Raw genomic sequence first — 15,747 nt, 5'->3', positions numbered from 1 at the left:
CTACACTCTGATTTATGAGTTACGCAAGCCAGTTTAAAGATGTTCCTGCCTTCAGTTACACACTTACCCATTTCAAACACTTATTGTCGAAATCTAGCATTTCCAGGTCAAGTCTGGCACACAGGTTAAGTTAAATCTTTTCCCTTTCTGGCCCAGCATTCGATGGATACCACCCGTCGACAGCAGCTTAAAGCGTTTCAACCTCCCAAGCCGTCTATCTGATTGTCGCTCTCAGTTCGGTGCTGTGGGAATGTGCCTTTTGGAAATATCCAAACTCTCATCACGTAGAATAGTTGCAACCTGCAGGCAAAGGACACTTTCGGGATTTATAAGAACTAGGAACAGGAGTAGGCCATCTGGCCCCTCGAGCCTGCTCCGCCATTCAATAAGATCATGGCTGATCTTTTTGTGAACTCAGCTCCACTTACCCGCCTGCTCACCGTAACCCTTAATTTTTTACTGTTCAAAAATGTATGTATCCTTGCCTTAAAAACATTTGAACTGAGGTCAAAGGGTAAAGTGCCCGTGTCTAATCTACAGTGAATTTAACCAATTGCTGTATTGTCCTCATATTTCAGGGATCGCTGTATAATTCTCTGCGGTGAGTGAGTGTTTAAAGTCAGACATTCACACAGGACAAGCATTGATTGGGGCAAAAGAGAAGCGCACGTTGACTCATTCCATTAAAAAAATGGGAATCCTGCCAGAAAAAGAATGGAAACTGTTGGCAATTGCGACAAATGAATCTGCTCTTTAGATACACAAAAAAAACAAAGGTCAGAAAAACATTTCTCATCCTGACATTTTTTGAAACCAGATCAGACATCCAATGTGAAAATCTGTCAGAATTGCAACAATTTGAGAAACACTCTCTGTTTTATCATTGTGTGACTCCAGTGAACTTTCCCTGCCCCAAGTCACATTTATCTGCCCCATTTGCATTTTTAAAATAGGAACCAAAGCGTTGTTTTTGTTAACATAGCTGGAACTGACAAAAGCCATACTTCTGGTTTTAGTGCACATGAGGTGATGTTTAGTGTTTGCTTTCAACTAGGCTCACTTACTGATTCTCCTCACTCAAATGGAGGCTTTTAGGCTTGAAGTCCATGCCAGCAGTTAAGGACAGTACATAAATTTAGTGCTTGTGTGTAATATGAAGAGGTTTTCTTAGGGGCTTCTCTCAGTCCTTAGCCATGATCGTGTCAGTGAGGCTGTGGAAAAATACCAGGAAAAGTCTTGTGGGTTTTCTGCAACTCTTCCACCAGAGTGGTGATGCACGACCAGGAGTAAAGAAATTTTTTTAAAAATTCCAATTCAATCCAATCAAGTCCAATTCAGAGTCTCAACAAGTTGAGACATTCCTGATCCAAGCTGCCAAGACAGGGCTCTCACCTCCTGTCCTGGGCTTGATCTACATGATCCAAGCTGATTGGAGTAGGCATAGCTCCTCCTCCAAGGCTTGGTCTCATTTGCATCTTAGCCAAAAGGCCAAGATGGCGCTTTTAAAAATTGCTTCAAATGAAGCTGAAATGTAACCTAATGACTTCAACCAAGCACAGCATGTCCATACTACACTTGATCTTAGCCAAAAGGCCAAGAAGAAATAGATGAAGTGAGGCCACACAAAACCATCTGAAGGATCATAAGACCTGCTGAAAGGTGCACTTTGATAACTGTGCAATCACCAAAAGGACAGTAGCCATCACTTCTTAGCCTTCTTGACTAAGATGCAAATGAGATCAAGCCTTAGAGGAGGAGCTATGCCTCCTCCAATCAGCTTGGATCATGTAGATCAAGCCCAAGACAGGAAGTGAGAGCCCTGTCTTGTCAGCTTGGATCAGGAATGTCTCACTTGCTGAGACTTTGAATTGGACTTTGATTGGATTGAATTGGAATATATAAACGAAAACAAATAACCATTGATGTCAGAGTTGGAAGTAGTTGTGATTTGTGGGCAATCTACCAGCAGGATGAGGGGAGCACTTTCTGTTTGGTGAGCTGGATCATTGGCATGTACAGAAACACATTGGTTTTAAAGTCTTCATATCAAATAGCAATCATTTGTTTTGCATTCACCACACTGGCAAATGGCTGCGTTTACAAAGCCACCAGTGGGCAACAGCACGGTGGCACAATGGTTAGCACTGCTGCCTCACAATGTCAGGGATCTGGATTCAATTCCAACCTCGGGTCAGCTTCTGCACAGAGTTTGTGCATTCTCCCCATGTCTGCATGAGTTTCCTCCAGATGCTCTGGTTTCCTCCCACTGTCCAAAGATGTGCAGGTTAGGTTGATTGGCCATGCTAAATTTCCCTTTAGTGTCAGGGGATTAACAGGGTAAATATGTGGGGCTACGTGAATAGGGCCTGGGTGGGATTGTGGTTGGTACAGACTTGATGGGCTGAATGGCATCCTTCTGAGCTGTCGGGATTCTATGAATTCTTTCTTTGAATCCCCATGGAACAGAAGTTGGACTATGCTTAAACCAGGCTGGCCACCTGTAGAAATCTATTCCTTGGGATTGTTTGTCTAATGCTTGGCCACTGGAGGCAAGGGGAGCAAATGCAACAATCAGACTGAAGTATCAAATTAAAACCAACTGCGCACACACACACACACACACATTTCCCTGTTGTTCTGGTGGCAATTCTGGAGAATTTCTCTCACCATGTAAACGGGGATGGTTCACAGCCCCGAGTGCAATCCAAAAACCTTCAAAGCGCCACTCCCAGGATGATTTCTATCAGAACGCTTACAATTGTTTACCATTTACATAGATGATTTGGAGTTGGGGACCAAGTGTAGTGTATCAAAACTCACAGATGACACTAAGATGAGTGGAACAGCAAAGTGTACAGAGGACACTGGAAGTCTGCAGAGGGATATAGATAATCTAAGTGAGTGGGCGAGGGTCTGGCAGATGGAGTACAATGTTGGTAAATGTGAGGTTGGTAAGTAAATGGATAGTTATTTGAATGGTAAAAAATTGCAGCATTCTGCTGTGCAGAGGGATTTGGGTGTCCTTGTGCAAGAATCTCAAGGAGTTGGTTTGCAGTTGCAGCAGGTAATTAAGAAGGCAAATGGAATGTTGTCCTTCATTGCTAGAGGGATGGAGTTTAAAAACAACAAGATTTATGTTGCAGCTGTATAAGGTGCTGGTGAGGCCACACCTGGAGTACTGTGTACAGTTTTGGTCTCCTCACTTGAGGAAAGGATATACTGGCACTGGAGGGGGTGCAGAGAAGATTGACTAGGTTGATTCTGGAGTTGAGAGGGTTGGCTTATGAGGACAGACTGAGTAGACTGGGGCTATACTCATTGGGATTCTGAAGAATGAGGGGAGATGTTATGGAAACATATAAGATTATGAAGGGAATAGATAACATAGAAGCAGGGACATTGTTTCCACTGGTGGGTGAAACTAGAACTGGGGGGGGCATAGCCTCAAAATAAGGGGAAGCAGATTTAGGACTGAATTGAGGAGGAACTTCTTCACACAAAGGATTGTGAAGCTGTGGAATTCCCTGCCCAGTGAAGCAGTTGAGGCTACCTTATTGAATGTTTTTAAGACAAAAATAGATAAATTTTTGAACAATAAAGGAATTAAGGGTTACGGTGACTGGGCGGGTAAGTGGAGCTGAGCCCACGGAAAGATCAGCCATGATCTTATTGAATAGCGGAGCAGGCTCGAGGGGCCAGATGGCTTACTCCTGCTCCTAGTTCTTATGTTCTTATAACTGGCCACGAGAGGAGATTTTCAGTCCAGTAGCATGATCTGGGTCGAAGTTCAGTCATTAGAGGTTAAAAAAAGAAGCTATCTACTGAGCCACTTGAGCCCTCCAGCATATTTGCAAGAACCCTTGGGGCTTTACATTAGCTGCTGTTGTTCTACAGAATTGACTAAGGCAATGGGAACATCTGTTGGAATGAGTTGGTAGTGCAGGGAATAATTTATACTTTTTTACTTTAAATTCAAATATGTAACTAAACATAAAAGTGGCTAAAATGGCAGTAGGCTGTTGTGACAATGCACACTATCTGAATACATTGGTTAGATGTTCATACAGAATTCCCCCCATTGTTGTTTAACAAAGTTAATAAACTTTAAACTTTAATGCACAGACTTATAACTACCAAAAATAAAGCAATTGAGAAATGAAAATAAATAGCTAGCCAGTATGCTACAAATTTTACAGCAGCAACACACTAGACTGTTTCCTGTAGGTTGGGAAGGGGCAACATGCATTTTGGATTGATGTCCCTCAGATGCTGACCATCCTATGGCACAGCAGCACAGTGGTTAGCACTGCTGCCTCACAGCGTCAGGGCCCAGGTTCGATTCCTGGCTCGGGTCACTGGCTCTGCGGAGTCTGCACGTTTTCCCCGTGTCTGCGCGGGGTTCCTCCAGGTGCTCCGGTTTCCTCCCACACTCCGAAAGATGTGCTATTTAGGTGCATTGGCCAGGCTAAATTCTCTCTGTGTACCTGAACAGCCGCCAGAGTGTGGCAGCTAGGGGATTTTTACAGTAACTTCAGTACAGTGTTAATGTAAGCCTACTTGTGACATAATAAATGAACTTAAATTTAAAAACTAAGTATTTGCCAACTCTTCCTTTCAGTAAACAGGCACATCTCATAGAGTCACAGCACAGAGAGAGGCCCTTTAGCCTCTGTGCCAGCCATCAAGTGCCAATCTATTCTAATCCCATTTTCGAGCACTTGGCGCGTATCCTTGTATGCTACGGTGTTTCAACTGCTCATTTAACTGCTTCTTAAATGTTGTGAGCGTTCCAGCCTCCACCACCCTTTAAGGCAGTGAGTTCGAGATTCCCACCATCCCTTGGGTGAGAAGGTTTTTTTCCTCAAATCCTCTCTAAATCTCCTGCCCCGACCTTAAATCTATAGCCTCTGGTTACTGAACCCGCCACTAAGGAGAAATGATTCCTCCTATTTACTCTACCTATCTACGTGCCCCATAATTTTGTATACCACAGTCAGGACTCTCCCTCAGCACTAAGGAAAACAGCCCCAGCCTAACCAGCCTCTCTACATAGCTGAAACACTCCAGCCCAGGCAACATCCTGGTTAATTCCCTATACAGCCTCTCTAGAGCAACCAGTTCCTTCCTATAATATAATGACCAGAACTGCATACAGTATCCTGACTGTTGCTGAATGAGTGTTTTATACATTTCCATCATTACCTCCCTGTTCTTACATTCTATGCCTTGGCTAATGAAGGTAAGTATCCCATATGCCTTCTTAACCACCTTATCTACCTCTTGACTTCAAAGATCATTGGACATGCATGCCAAGGTCCCCCTTGCCCTCTGTATTTCCTAGTCTTTCCTGAAAATAAAGAGCAAAGAAGAACAAAGAACAACTCAGCACAGGAAACAGGCCCTTTGGCCCAACGAGCCCGTGCCGCCATTTTAGCATTATGAGTGCCCTCCTCTACCCATGACCTTTGTCTACACCTATTGGGGAAGATTGAGGGAAGACTAATTTAGGGACAATTTGTTACACCAATCAGCCTAAGAGCACATTTTTGGGGTGTGGGAGGAAACCAGAGCACGTGGAGAAAACCCACGCAATCACGGGGAGAATGCGCAAACTCCCGCAGACACCGGCCCAAATCCATGTATCTGCACAGCAAACAGTGATAGTCACTGAGCTGTCATGTTGCCCGTCAGATAGTCCAGTTTAAGTATACACTAACGACGTGAAGCACTAGGCAACTCTTGAAGCGACATCCAAGAGCAGCCTTGCACGACCCACCACGTGTATGTCCCTTGTTGGACAACAAGGTGGACCGAATCACCTGTGAAGTCAAAGAAAAGTGACGGTATTCATCCACAGAAGTGTTTTCATTCCAGTGGGCCAGCTGGAATCTTTTACTTTAGTGAACCTGTTACATTTAACAACTGAGGATGAAATCCCACTCTTGGGCCTGCTTCAGTCAGTGGAGGGTTCTGGGGTTCCCAGCGTTACTGGATGAAATGGTCAATTCTACGGTTGCCATCCTTAACCGGGACAGCAGCCACTTCCCAATAGCTGCTGGCCCAATCGGAAGGCACACAGCTCAGTAGCATCCCCATGAGCAGTGACCATTGGTGGGATTGCAATTGCAGATGTGCATGTTTTGATGGCCAGGCACCCTCCAAGATAGGAAAGTGAGGTTTGGGGTGCCGGGGCCAGCCAAGCAGGCCTCGGCAGTGGGAGGTGACTGGGTCACTGAGGGCAGAGGGAATGATGCTGTGCAGGCAGCCACTGTAACCAGGATCATCCCCCCTTTTGCCTCCTCCATACTCCTTCATACACCCCATGGCCTCTCAAAACTCACTTTGTCCCCTCCAAGTGTACTCAACCAGTATCCGCTACGTGGACAATTCAAGATACATATAGCGACACTGAAAAGTGTTTCAAATACTCAGGATTTTTATTTAAATCAGCCATTCAAATCTTGTAAAATGATGCCCTGAGAATTTCTTAATAAAACTTTCAAAAGTATAACCATTGGAATTTCCCTTGCAAAAATACTTTTATTTCTGAAGAGCTAAGTACTCTGTAAAAACAAACAAATAGCCATTCTAAACCTTTTCAAAACATTTATACGCTCATAAAACTGTGTGAAGACCATTGACTTGGAAGCAGTACATTAAGGAAAATCTATTATTTCTTTAAAAATGCCTTTGTTTGGAAATGTGTTTGAAAGAAACTTTTAAAAGTTTTCCTCAATTGTAAAGAGACCAATTGTAATTTTCTTGGATCATGCAAAATACATGTGACCAAGTGACCCTTGACCTGGAAGCAGTACCAACAGAAAGGAAGTTAAGACCAGAACCCATGACCGGAATTTTCCCATCCCGCCCGCCATGGGAATCGTAGCGGGCGGGACACGGACCATACAAAGATCTGTTGATGTCAGGCGGAATTTTCCGGTCTTTGGATGTGCGCAGCCAGAAAATCCAACTCCAATGGACTGGCAGAACAAAGGAGAACTGGAGGAAGAAGGCAATTGGCACACAGATGCAGACATAAAGAAGCACTAACACAGAACATAATCATCGAACTCCTGACATGTTTAGGGGCAAGCCGAACTCTCTAGAAAACACAGATCAGTTTTATGTTTGGAATTCAGAAGAAAAATAGTATTTCTGAAGCTCTGAAAGGGAGTGATGTAAGAGCAAGCTTAAAGGGGTTGAATCCACTAAGCAATGTGAATTGCTCAGGTATGTGAAAGATTTGTGAGTTTGTAACAGAAGACTAGTTCCTGAACTGGATACCATTGGTTGATGGGTTGTAAAGAAACTCTGGAAAGCTGTGCCTTCAAGACTGACCTGACTTGAGAAAGGATTCAGAGGTGAGGGTCTTGTTGATGGTAATCACATCTGGGAATATAATTGTCAGTGAGTGCAACTTGAGAGCCAAATCAATTGTGTGGAAAACTGAGAGATCTCATGTATCAGAGACCAAATTGGAAAAACCTCTGACATAGTGCCACACATATGCAGGGAGTGACATGGGTGCTAGTTGTTACATCCCAGTTGAGGAGGCTGCCATTTGATATTTTGATTTGCTTTATTATTGTCATTTGTATTGATATACAGTGAAAAATATTATTTCATGCACACTATACAGACAAAGCATAATGTTCATAGAGAAGGAAATGCGAGAGTACAGAATGTATTGTTACTGTCATAGCTAGGCTGTAGAGAAAGATCAACTTAATGTGAGATAGGTCCATTTAAATATCTAATGGCAGCAGGGAAGAAGCTGTTTCTGAGTCAGTTGGTATGTGGCCTCAGGCTTTTGTATCTTTTTCCCGACGGAAGAAGGTGGAAAAGAGAATGTCCGGGGGGCCTGAGGCCCTTAATTTTGCTGGCTGCTTTTCCAAGGCAGTGGGAAGTGTAGACAGAGTCAATGGTTGGGAGGCTGGTTTTCGTGCTGGACTGGGCTTTGTTCACAACCCTTTGTAATTTCTTGAGGTCTTGGACAGAGCAGGAACCATATGGTATGGTTGTGATACAACCAGAAAGAATGCTTTCATAAAATCATAGAATCTCTGGCATAAAGTCAGGCCCTTCCACCCAAACTGGTCCATGCCAAATAGAATGTCCATCTAAGCTAATCTCCGTTTGCCTGAATTTGGCTCATATCCCTCTCAGCCTTTCCTATCCATGTTTCTGTTCAAATGCTTTTTAAACGTTGTCAATGTCCCTGCCGCAACACTTCCTCTGGAGTTCATTCCACATATGTACCAGCTTCTATGTAAAAAAAAAAGTCGCTCCTCCGGTTCCCATTAATTCTTTCCCCTCTTAAACCTGTGCCTTCTAGTTCTCGATTCCTCAACCCACAAGCTTTCGGAGCACTTGCTGCTCTTTTGTCAGGTGAGTGGGAGTTCTGTTCACAAACAGGGCATATAAAGACACAGGGTCTTTATATGCCCTGACGACGGAGCAGCGCTCTGAAAGCTAGTGCCTTTTGCTACCAAATAAACCTGTTGGACTCTAACCTGGTGCTGTGAGACTTCTTACTGTGTTTACCCCAGTCCAACATCAGCATCTCCACATCATGACTTCCCCTGTAGCCAGTGAGGATACAAAGATTTCTCTCAAGGCCTCAGCAATTTTCTCCCTAGCCTCTCTCAGTATTCTGAGGTATATCCCAGCAGGCCCTGGAGACTTGTCTACCTTAATGTTTCTCAAGAACCCCAAAACCACCTCCTTTTTGATCTCAACATGACTCAAACAATCTATACATCCCTCCTCAGACTCATCACCCACCAAGTCCTTCTCTTTGGTGAATACTGGTGCAAAGTATTCATTTAATATCTCGCCCATTTCTTCTGGCTCCATGCACAGATTCCCTCCCTTATCCTTGAGTGGGCCAATGATCTCCTTGGCTACCCTCCTGCTCTTTATATATGTATAAAAAGCCTTAGGATTTTCCTTAATCTTGCTGGCCAATGCTTTCTCATGACCCCTTTTAGCTTTCCTTATTCCTTGCTTAAGTTTCTTTCAATGTTCCTTGTACTTCACACTTGCTTCATGTGTTCCCAGCCTCCTAGACTTGACAAATGCTTCCTTTTTCTCTTTGACTAGTCTCACAATATCTCTTGTTATCCAATGTTCCTAAAACTTGCTATTCTTATCCTTCATCCTTACAGGAGTGTGTGCCAGTCCTGAACCACTTTCAGCTTACGCCTGAAAGCCTCCCACGTGCCAGATATTGATTTGCCCTCAAACATCTGCCCCCAATCTACATTCTTCAGTTCCTACCTAATATTGTTGTAATTAGCTTTCCCCCAGTTTAGCACCTTAACTTGAGGACCACACGTATCTTTATCCATCAGTACCTTAAAGCTTACTGAATTGTAGTCGCTGTTCCCAAACTGATCGCCTACTGAAAGGTCAACCACCTGGCTGGACCTATTCCCCAATACCAGGTCCAGTACGGTCCCTTCCCTACTTGGGCTATCTACATAGAAGAAGCCGTCCTGATGCTCCTTACAAACTCTGCTCATCCACGCCCCTAGCACAAAGTGAGTCCCAGTAAATATAGGGGAAGTTAAAATCTCCCATCACAACAACCCTGTTACTTTTACACCTTGCCAAAATTTGCCTACGTATCTGTTCCTCTATCTCCTGCTGGCAGTTGGGCGGCCTATAGTAAACCCCCAAAATTGTGACTACACCCTTCCAATTCCTGAGTTCTACCCATATTGCCTCCCTATATGAGTCCTCCAAAGTGTCTGTCCACAATACAGCTGTGATATTCTCCTTAACCAGTAATGCAACACCGCCATCCCTTCTACATCCCCTTCTATCCCACCTGTCTCCTGGAATATTAAGCTGCCAATCCTGCCCTTCCCTTAACCAGGTCTATGTAATAGTAACAATATCACAGTTCCAAGTACTAGTCCAAGCTCTAATTTCATCTGTCTTACCTGTTACACTTCTCACATTGAAACAAATGCACTTCAATCCACCAGAACCTCTTTGATTAGCAATCACACCCTGTCTGCTCTTTCTCTGAGTCTTACTGGCTCTACTCTCTGGTTTCCTTTCAGTTAATTTCCCTTTGCTTTGGTTTCCACCCATCTGCCAAACTAGTTTAAATCCTCCCTTGTGACACTTGCAAACCTCCTGGCCAGAATATTTATGCCTTTCCAGTTTAGATGCAACCCATCCTCTTGTGCAGGTCCCACCTGTCCCGGAAGAGACCCCAATGATCCGGGTATCTGAAACACTCCCTCCTACATCAGCTGTATAGCCACGTGTTGAGCTGCACTATCTTCCTATTCCTAGCCTCACAGGCACATGACACAGGGAGTAATACTGAGATTACAACCCGAGAGGTCCTGCTTTTTAACTTTCTACCTAACTCCCTAAACTACTGCTGCAGGACCTCATCACTCTTCCTACCTATGTTGTTAGTACCATGACCTCTGGCTGTTCACCCTCTCCCTTCAGAATGCTTTCTGCCCAGAGACATCCAGGACCCTGGCACCACGGAGGCAACATACCATCCTGGAGTTTCTTACACATCCACAGAAGCACCTTCCTGCACCCACAACCATGGAGTCCACCTATAACTATTGCTCTAGTTCTCTTTGTTCCTCCCTGCTTATCAACAGACCAAACTTTGGCTCCTGCTGCTGTTATCCCTTGATAGACCATCTTCCCCAACTGTATCCAAAATGGTATACTTGTTAGAGAGGGGGACGACCACAGGGGATTCCTGCACTGACTGCCTGCCCCTTCTAGCAGGCTCCCATCTATCTGCCTTTGTCCTAATGTAATTTCAGTTTGTTTACTTGGTTTGACCCGAAAGACCGCACCCCCCCCCCCCATCTATCTGCCTGCACCTTGGGTGTGACCACAGCTCTAAAGCTCCAATCTATGATGCTTTCCGCCATCTTCACGCTCCTAAGTGCATCCAAATGCTGCTCCAACTTATGTATGTGGTCTGTTATCTAGGCACTCCAGGATTGAGTGCAGGGCCAGGGAGATGGGGTCCGCTATGAACCTGTTGCGGCAATAGACAAACTGATCCAGGCAATCCGGGAGGCTGGAATTGATTCATGCCACGAGTAACCTTTTGAAGCACTTCATAATGATGGATGTCAGAGCCACTGGATGATAGTCATTAAGGCTAGTCATTAATGACTGGTCATTATTAATGACTAATGACTAGTCATTAGTCATTAATGACGATAGTCATTATCTCAAGATAAGGGGGGGGGTGCAGTTTAGAACGGAGTTGAGGAGGAACTTCTTCACTCAAAGGGTGGTGAATCTCTGGAATTCTCTGCCCATTGAAGTGGTGGAGGCTGCCTCGCTATATATATTTAAGACGCGGGTAGATAGGTTTTTGGTAGGCAAGGGAATTAAGGGTTATGGGGAGAAAGTGGGAAAGTGTAACTGAACCACTTCAGATCAGCCATGATCTTGTTGGATGGCGGGGCAGGCTCGAAGGGCTAGATGGCCTACTCCTGCTCCTATTTCTTATGTTATGTTCTTATGTACCTGGCTTTTCTTTGGTGCCAGAATGATGGTCAACTTCTTGAAGCAGATGGGGACCTCAGACTGTTGTAAAGAGAGTTTGAAGATGTCTGCGTGTACCCCCGCCAGCTGATCCGCGCAGGATCTGAATGCTCGTCCAAGTACTCCATCCAGGCCAATCGCTTTCCGTGGATTGACATTTGAGAAGGCTGCTCTGACATAAGAACATAAGAACATAAGAACATAAGAAATAGGAGCAGGAGTAGGCCATCTAGCCCTTCGAGCCTGCCCCGCCATTCAATAAGATCATGGCTGATCTGTCGTGGCTCAGTTCCACTTTCCCGCCCTCTCCCCATAACCCTTAATCCCCTCTCTTATCAAGAACCCATCAACCCGCTTCTTAAAAATATTTAGCGAGGCAGCCTCCACCACTTCAACGGGCAGAGAATTCCAGAGATTCACCACCCTTTGAGTGAAGAAGTTCCTCCTCAACTCCGTTCTAAACCGCCTCCCCTTTATCTTGAGGCTGTGCCCCCTAGTCCTACTGTCTTTTTTGAGCGGGAAGAGTCTCTCCACCTCTACCCTATCCATCCCATTCATCATCTTATACGTCTCAATGAGATCTCCCCTCATTCTTCTAAACTCTAACGAGTACAAGCCTAGTTTATTCAGCCTCTCCTCATAGCTCAATCCCCTCAACTCCGGTATCAGCCTAGTAAACCTCCTCTGCACTCCCTCCAGGGCCAAAATATCCTTGCGCAGGTGCGGCGCCCAAAACTGCACACAGTACTCCAGCTGCGGCCTCACCAATGCCCTATACAGCTGCAGCAAGACCTCCCTACATCTGCAATGGTGACCCCAGATACATGGTGGGCAGAAGGACATGGGCTCAAGTAAACAGAGGAAGAGGGAGGTGGTCCTCTTAAAATTGACTCAACCTTGCAACTGCCAGTAACAGATCAGAAGTTGGCACTGTACCCAGGTTTGAGGATTGATTGGACGCATCTGCACTAAAAAATACATAGAGCAGAAGTTAAGAAAGAGGAATAAGAATGGGCCCAGAGTGGCCAGTGAGTGAGCTCGCATCCTATTTCTGCTACTGAGGACACAGATTAATGCAACCAGGTCCCAGCCTATCAAGGAAAACCACGACAATCTGCTTGGTACATCAGATCAACATTTAACTGGAGTCATCTGTTATAATCCAGGTCAAAAAATCCACGGTTTTTATGAAGTCGGCCTAGACCATAATTTTGAATTTTGGCACAGGTAAGCGGAAGATGTTTCACTCCAAATAAGATCCACGAGGACCCAGAATGACAAACACAGTTAACACATAGAAGTTATTGCTAATTTTTCTTTCTACCAATTACAAATAAGAAACAAAACAAACCGTGATATTCTATAAGCCTGAATGTACTGTTCCAGCCAAACAACATTCTGACAAACATCTCAGGTTCCAGCATCTGCAGATTTTACCTTAAAAGCTGCTCAGGAATAAATTTGGTTGGACATGTATTAAATGATATGGCCAGCAGATGGAGCTCCAGGGCAACAATACCTTCCCAGTTTAACACATAAAGATGCTGGCAAGCTCTGGGGACAATATATACTGTAAGGAGTGTTATAAAACATCTCAACGGCGACCTTTAGCCCAGAATGTTCCAGGTTTAATCCTTAAGCAAGGAAATGATACTGCTGCTCACTCATCACTATGCCTTGATTTCTGCCAGATTGTGTGTGGGTGTTTACTGGAGAATTGACTCCGCTGTGATTAGCTTTACAACAGTTACTGTCTTTGTTCACACGTGCTGAAGAGCACATGGCCTATTTTCACTTTGATGGGCGGTACGGTGGCACAGTGGTCAGCACTGATGCTTCACAGCGCCAGGGAGCCGGGTTTGATTCCCGGCTTAGGTCACTGCCTGTGTGGAGTTCACACATTCTCCCCATGTGTGTGTGGGTTTCCTCCGGGTGTTCCTGTTTCCTCCCTCAGTCCAAAGATGTGCGGGTTAAGTGGATTGGCCATGCTAAATTGCCCCATAGCGTCAGGGGGATTAACTAGAATCAATGCATTGGGTTATGGGGATAGGACCTGGGTGGGATTGTGGTTGGTGCAGGCTTTTTGAGCTGAATGGCCTCCATCTGCACTGTAGGATTCTATGACTGATCAGGATCAAAGGAGCCATTTCAAAGCCTCAACCTCTGTGAAGTAAAGCTGTCTAATCCAGCATTGCTATTTTGGGTGCCGTGGGATGTAAACATTGGTGACCTGGCCTTGCTTGCTTCTAAAGGTTTTGCTCTCTTTCTGAACTCTGGGATCTTGACCCAGCAATGATGAAGTAACAACGATGTATGTCCAAGTCAGGATGGAGGTGGAACGTTCCCACAATATCGCCTCTCTTGTTCCTGCTCGTTAAGGTTCTGGGGCAGTGTGAGGTTTTGTTGAGACATTACTGGGAGGCTACAATGGATACTGTAGACACAGTGAAAGGGCTGGATAGCAAACACAGTATCTGGAGTACAGTCATGCAGACTGGATAGTCTTGAGTTTCTTGATTCGTTATTGTTTCTGGGAAATTCTGCTGGACAATGAACACATCAAATTCCTGGAGAGATATCATCAACGTTGCCTCTGCAAACTCCTGCAAAATCACTGGCAGAATAGGTGTACCAATGTGAGTGTCCTCTCCCAGATCAATATCCCCAGTATTGAGGCACTGGTTGCGTTTGGCCAGTTGCGATGGGAGGCCACATCACCCGCATGCTCGACACAAGACTCCCGAAACAAGTGCTCTACTCCGAGCTCTGCAATGGCAAGCGATCACCAGAAGGGTGGAGGAAACACTTCAAGGACAATCTGAAATCCTTCCTAAATAATTGCAACGTCTTCATCGAAACGTGGGATTTGCTTGCCTTAGAGTGCACAAACTGGAGAGGAAGCATCTGTGAAGGCACCAATCACCTCAAGCATCACCAGGTGCAGCATGCGGAGGCCAAGCGTAAAGGGAACACAGAATCCAGAGCATCTGACACCCCCACCTCATCAAACACCCTCTGCCAAACCCTGTGGCTGAGTGTGTGGCCCCAAGATTGGACTATTCAATCTCTGCAGAACCCCACCTCTCCGGAGTGGAAGCAAGTCACCCTTGACCCTGAGGGACTGAAGAAGAACAACCTCTACCACCTAGAAAGGCAACATGTCCAAAGGAAAATCGTAATCTCCAAGATGCCTCCAATCACACATCATTTGCATTTAGGCTAATAGAAGAGAATCTTGACAGTGCAGAAGCAGACATTTTGGCCCATCGAGCTTGGGACACTAAGGAGCAATTTATCTTGGCCAATTCACCTGATCTACACATAGAATCACAGAAACCCTGCAGTGCAGAAAAAGGCCATTTGGCCCATTGAGTCTGCACCGAACAATCCCACCTAAGCCCTACCCCCATGTCCCTACACATTTACCCGCTAATTCCTCTAATCCAGTCATCTCAGGACACTAAGGGGCAATTTTAGCATGGCCAATCAACCTAACCTGCACATCTTTGGATTGTGGAAGGAAACCTACACAGACATGGGGAGAACATGCAAACTCCGTACAAATAGTCACCCGAGGCCGGAATTGAACCCAGGTCCCTGGCTGTGAGGCAGCAGTGTGCCACCATGCCACCAAAATCTCGTTGTCCTTCATTGTCATGGGTTGAACATGTGGGCGATCAGTGTGGGAATATGTCCACCACATTGACTGCAGTAGTTCAAGAAGAATGCTCATCTTATCTTCTGAAGGGCATCCAGTGATGGCCAATAAATGCTGTTCTTGTTAGCAATGCGTGAATGATATTAAAAAAACATGAAAATTAGTCCACACTGCTCACCCACATGACCTGTTACCCCACCCTGGCCCAAACCATTAATCTCCCTCTTTCCCCACTCCCCCGCCCCACCCCCACCCTCACCATTGCCGACTGACCTGCTGTACAATCACAGCATCTGCAGTTCTTCAACTTATTGGCTGGAATTTTCCCGACCTGACCACTGTGGGAATCAGAGCGGGCAAGCGGTTGTCCATGGAAAGGTCCATTAACTGCAGAAGGGATTTGGGACAAGCAAGCCCATAAAGTCCTGCCTATTAATTTATACAGAAAAATAACAGCATTATTAGCAAACCAATTGCAAGACCAACTTTAGTTCATTAGAACTAAAGTTATTTGCGTGCAGTGGAGTCATTTCAAGTGGTTC

The 15,747-nt window shown here is 45.2% G+C and overlaps 1 non-coding gene across 1 annotated transcript; it reads right to left on the bottom strand.

Moving 5' to 3' along the window:
- Positions 1-1,413: 1,413 nt before the first annotated feature.
- On the bottom strand, positions 1,414-1,605 carry LOC145347157 (U2 spliceosomal RNA). The gene has a single exon (XR_013887805.1). It is a non-coding gene; the product is annotated as a U2 spliceosomal RNA (small nuclear RNA).
- Between the last annotated feature and the right edge of the window lie 14,142 nt (positions 1,606-15,747).

Source organism: Carcharhinus amblyrhynchos, chromosome 8 (genome assembly GCF_965287045.1).
Source record: "Carcharhinus amblyrhynchos chromosome 8, sCarAmb.v2.hapA, whole genome shotgun sequence".
In the NCBI taxonomy this organism is placed as follows: Eukaryota; Metazoa; Chordata; class Chondrichthyes; order Carcharhiniformes; family Carcharhinidae; genus Carcharhinus; species Carcharhinus amblyrhynchos.
This window is presented reverse-complemented; position numbering and strand designations above follow the sequence as displayed.